Source organism: Phocoena sinus, chromosome 4 (assembly GCF_008692025.1).
Source record: "Phocoena sinus isolate mPhoSin1 chromosome 4, mPhoSin1.pri, whole genome shotgun sequence".
NCBI lineage: Eukaryota > Metazoa > Chordata > Mammalia > Artiodactyla > Phocoenidae > Phocoena > Phocoena sinus.
Genome location: NC_045766.1, coordinates 134,246,739 through 134,251,762, shown reverse-complemented (window position 1 = coordinate 134,251,762; position 5,024 = coordinate 134,246,739).

The following is a 5,024-nucleotide window of genomic DNA, read 5'->3' as shown; positions in this document are numbered from 1 at the left end:
ATTGCTTCCCAGGGGGCTCCTAACCTGCAACAATACAGAGAAGGAAATTCTGGGAAATGTAGCTTCTGCATAGCTATTTTGACACTAAAATGCCACCCAGTCTTTTGACCTTTGGATGGTGATGGGGACTAAGGCACTGCCGGGCATGTAAGAAATAGCATTAGTCCCAGTAAAGTGAATTGCTAGCCCTCCAGGTGGGTGCTTGGAGCGTGGGTGGATGAAGGCTATTACTGTGTAGGATTCAGCATCCATCTAGGCTGACGTGGGGTTGAACGACCAGCCTTGGTGACAGGGAGCCCAGGCTGTTGGGCCCGTGCATAGCTTCTTTCATGGCTGCTCTAGTCCTGGGCACACTGTGTAAACACCATGGGGGCTGAAGATGGAGACTGGTTGACCTCTATAGCATGAGTGGGCCTCTCCACCCAGTGGCCCAGGGCTCCCCCATAGTGGAAGCTCTCTGGTTGAGCACTGGTAACAGACACCCAGACCTGCCCCTTCCCCAGACCTGTTTGTCCATGATTTTCTAATTTCTTTTATTCCAGGCCATTTGGTGGATTCATGAGTACAAGTAAAGGCATGTAATTTATTCTTTCATTTAAAAACATGTATTAAGCTCCACCCTGTACCAGGTGTGATGCTGGGCACTGGGGTCACTGTAGTGAGCAAGTGTCACTGTCCCCACCTCCAGGGCGCTGGCAGTCTAATAGGGGAAAGGTCATTATACGAGTTCTTTCTAGGGTGATGTGGAAGTACGGAGTGCTGAGGGGCCTATAGCAGGAGGACATAGCCTAGTCAGAGGGTAACAGCTCAAGGAACAAGAGTAAGGCCGGGAAGGTCGGGCTGGAAAAAGGAGCCACATTAGGCGAGGAAAGGATTCAGGGCTCAACCTAAGAGCAATGGGAAAGCATCTGATAGGTCCCAAATATTGTCTTTAAAGGGCCACTCTCTCCTGTGAGAATGACTTGGAGAAGGACAAGAGAGGAGCAGGACCGGTTAGGAGGTGGTGTGTGGGAGCCAGATGGCGGCGTAGACTAGGGCAGGGGTGACAGACACAGAAGCGGAAGGATTCAAGAGCAGCTGAGAAGGTGGAAGGAATGGTACTTGGGGAAGGATTGGATAAGGAGTGAGGAGGAAGGAAGGGTCAAGGACACCTTGTGGGTTTCCAGTCTGAGCAAAAGGATGGATCCACTTCCTGAGCGGGCACAGAGTGCAGTGGAGGGGAGCCTGGAGGTTCATTTCTTCATCTACGTTTACTGATTTCTTAGGAAGAGGTCAGTACATGGAGGTGCTGAAAAGGGTAGAGTAAAAGGCTGTCCCTGCCCTGAAGGAAGGCAGTCTAGTGGGCAAGAAAGAAAGGCAGACCAATACACGGAAGGCAGTAATTCAGCTGGCAAAAATATTCTTTTTTTTTTTTGCCACGCTGTGTGGCATGTGGGATCTTAGTTCCCCGACTAGGGATCGAACCCATGCCCCCTACATTGGTAGGGTGGAGTCTTTTTTTTTTTTTTTTAACATCTTTATTGGAGTATAATTGCTTTACAATGGTGTGTTAGTTTCTGCTGTATAACAAAGTGAATCAGCTATACGTATACATATATCCCCATATCCCCTCCGTCTCGCGTCTCCCTCCGACCCTCCCTATCCCACCCCTCTAGGTGGTCACAAAGCACCGCGCTGATCTCCCTGTGCTATACGGCTGCTTCCCACTAGCTATCTATTTTGCATCTGGTAGTGTATATATATATCCATGCCACTCTCTCACTTCGTCCCAGCTTAGGTAGGGTGGAGTCTTAACCACTGGACCAACAGGGAAGTCCTATTCTGGCTTTTTAACCAAGCAATCCTACCCTTGGAGAGTGATCTGAAAGAAATAACTCTAAGTGAAACAGTGAATTCATTTCAATTCAACAGATCCCTTTTTTGAGCAACTACTCACGGTATGTTGGGCACCATTTGGCCTGAGGAATCAAAGACAAACGAATATAGCCCTTCACCTCATGCTGCTCACAGTCCGGCAGGAAAGACAAGCATGTGAGTAACTGTGATGTGAAAGAACATGTGAACAGAGCCAGCTGAGAAGTGAGTGCAAGGTGGTAGCTGGCCAGATTCTTCAGAAGGTCCCCACCCCACGGAGCTGCCTCCCTCAACGCCTTCATATTGGGACAGAATTAGATTAGCATTCATTTTTCTGGCTTGCAATGTTGACTGTCTTAAACACTGTTTATTTATTTAGGCTGCGTTTGGTCTTCGTTGCTGCGTGCTGATTTTCTCTAGTTGCGGCTAGCGGGGGCTACTCTTCGTTGCGGTGCGCGGGCTTCTCATTGTGGTGGCTTCTCTTATTGCAGAGCACGGGCTCTAAGCGCTCAGGCTTCAGTAGCTGCTACACGCGGGCTCAGTAGTCATGGCTCGCAGGCTCCAGAGCGCAGGCTCGGTAGTTGTGGCACACGGGCTTTGTTGCTCCGCAGCATGTGGGATCTTCCTGGACCAGGGATCGAACCCGTGTCCCCTGCATTGGCAGGCAGATTCGTAACCACTGCGCCACCAGGGAAGTCCCTTAAACATTGTTTTAAATTGTGAATAAAACATTATGTGTGATGAAGCTAGTATACATTTCTGTATGAAACATTATTTATATTGGTTTGGGAGGTGTTGGGAGGGCTAGTAGTATTTTTGAAACTTAACATCCTCAGCGTCGCCCGATAAAAATACAAAATTAAAATTATGCTTTCACATAAGCAGATGAATAATGTTTTAGTGTATGTCCCAAATATTGCATGGGATATTACTAAAAAAATTTTGTTGTTGTACAATGCTTTGAATACTCTGGCATTTTACATAGAGATGATTATGAATTTTTTAGTATAAAACAAGTTTTGAAATCTTCTAAATGAATTCTGTCACATAGACATGTAGAAGTCATCTTTGTGGCCCATCTGTAATTTCAGACAAATAACAAAAAACTTTTCAGTTTATGTTTCATGCAATATTTGGGACAGACTTATACTAAAAAATTATGTATTGTTTACCTGAAATTAAAATTCGATTTAAATTTAACTGGGTGTCCTGTATTTTTGTTAAATCTAGCAACTCTAAACGGTATACACCGTCTTCAGCAACACACTGCTTTCTTTGTGTTTCCTCATGACACAGCGGTTTAGGAATCTATTTCGAAAACACCAGCTAGCTGTGAACCTAAATAGGATGACTTATCTTCCCCTAGTGGCGAGTCCAGTCAATGTATGTAATTCAACGCCCACTTAATCACCTACTAAACACTTACCAAGTGTCAGCTACAAAGTTAAAAAAAAAAAAAAAAAGCTAGTCCTTGCTTTCATGGAGCGTGTTATCTAGCAGAAGGGGATACATATGTTGGCAAATGCTATAAAGTCTCTCCTAGGTCAATGTCTCTGCTGGACAGACATGAAGGGGAGATGGGCACAAAGGCGACTTCTACATGTGTACGTGGTGGAGGTCTTCTAGGAAGATTTCAGAGTGGATGGTGCACTTTTATTCTGAAACACTCATAATCATCTTTTTTAAAAAAAATTTTACTTTATTTATTTATTTTTGGCTGCATCAGGTCTTTGTTGCTGCGTGCAGCCTTTCTCTAGTTGTGGTGAGCGGGGGGCTACTCTTCGTTGCGGTGCGCGGGCCTCTCATTGCGGTGGCTTCTCTTGTTGTGGAGCACGGGCTCTAGGCGCGTGGGCTTCAGTAGTTGTGGCACGCGGGCTGCAGAGCGCAGGCTCGCGCACAGGCTTAGTTGCTCCGTGGCATGTGGGATCTTCCCGGACCGGGGCTCGAACCCGTGTCCCCTGCACTGGCAGGCGGATTCTTAACCACTGGGCTACCAGGGAAGCCCAATCATCATTTTTTTTTTTTCCAGCCGTGCTGTTCGGCTTGCGGGATCTTGGTTCTCCGACCAGGCTTCGAACCCTGCCCACTGCAGTGAAAGAGCCAAGTTCTAACCACTGGACCGCCAGGGAATTCTCCAGCTCTTTTTAAAAGTTAAATTCCAGGGTATTAAAGCCTTATAAAATCTGGGAACAGACAATAGTACACAAAAGGCACTCTGCTGTTATGCAGTTAGGGACTAATTCCAGTCTTTTGGAAAAAAATGGACCATCGTTCCACTGGAGAGATAGGAAAATGCTTTTCTTCTTCTTCAGTCATTCCCTTTCCCCTCAACTCCTCCTCTCTGACGGATGCAGGAACTTTGGGGACAGAGGACCGGGAGTGGCCAGTCACCGTGAGGAGAAATGTTTAATTTCAACCTGCTCCTGAGAGAATTTTTCCATTTCCTCCCTCTTCCCAAGACCTTTTTCTAAGCCAGCATATCGACTCTGCCCACTTTTTCTTTTCTTGGTCTGCATCAATTACTACTTCTTCACCCAGAAGGTATCTTCTGCTACAACATGAGTTCTAGTGGGGACAGAACGTGGGAAGGGAAGGTATATCCTTTCCATGAAAGACGTATCAAATTCTCTCTTCTTGCCTTTTTTTCACTCAGGTGAAAAAACTGGATGCTACTGGTATTTGTCATTACTGTTAAGTAACAAGGCGTTTCCCGGGCGTCAGAGATGAATTTACTCATATTTACTTCCCTCTACAGTTTGAAAAAATTTTGCGGAAGCTTACTAAAAACACACGAAGCGTTCCCAGCCTGAATGTCAGTGGTGTTTAACTTCAGATTCAAACGTATCTAGAAGGCAGATCAATTTACATGTGGGACTAGGGAGTCTCCTTAAAGAGCTTACCCTGAGAAGAAATGTTGGTAAAAGGAAGCAGTGTATCGACGGAGCAGAGTCTGCACCACACTGCAGACTCACTGGGTCAAGGCCGTGCTCCAGCCAAGTCTAAAGTTGAGGCTGTGAAAAAGCAAAGGGCAAGCAAGAGAGCTCCCTGTCCAGGAGCTCCACGGGGCGGTGACGGCAGTGGGGCCCCCTTCAGGATACCAACGCCGGGCATGCGCACACCGGGTACAGGGACCAGCCCCCTCGGTTGTGAATACCTTGTGAAGACAGCAG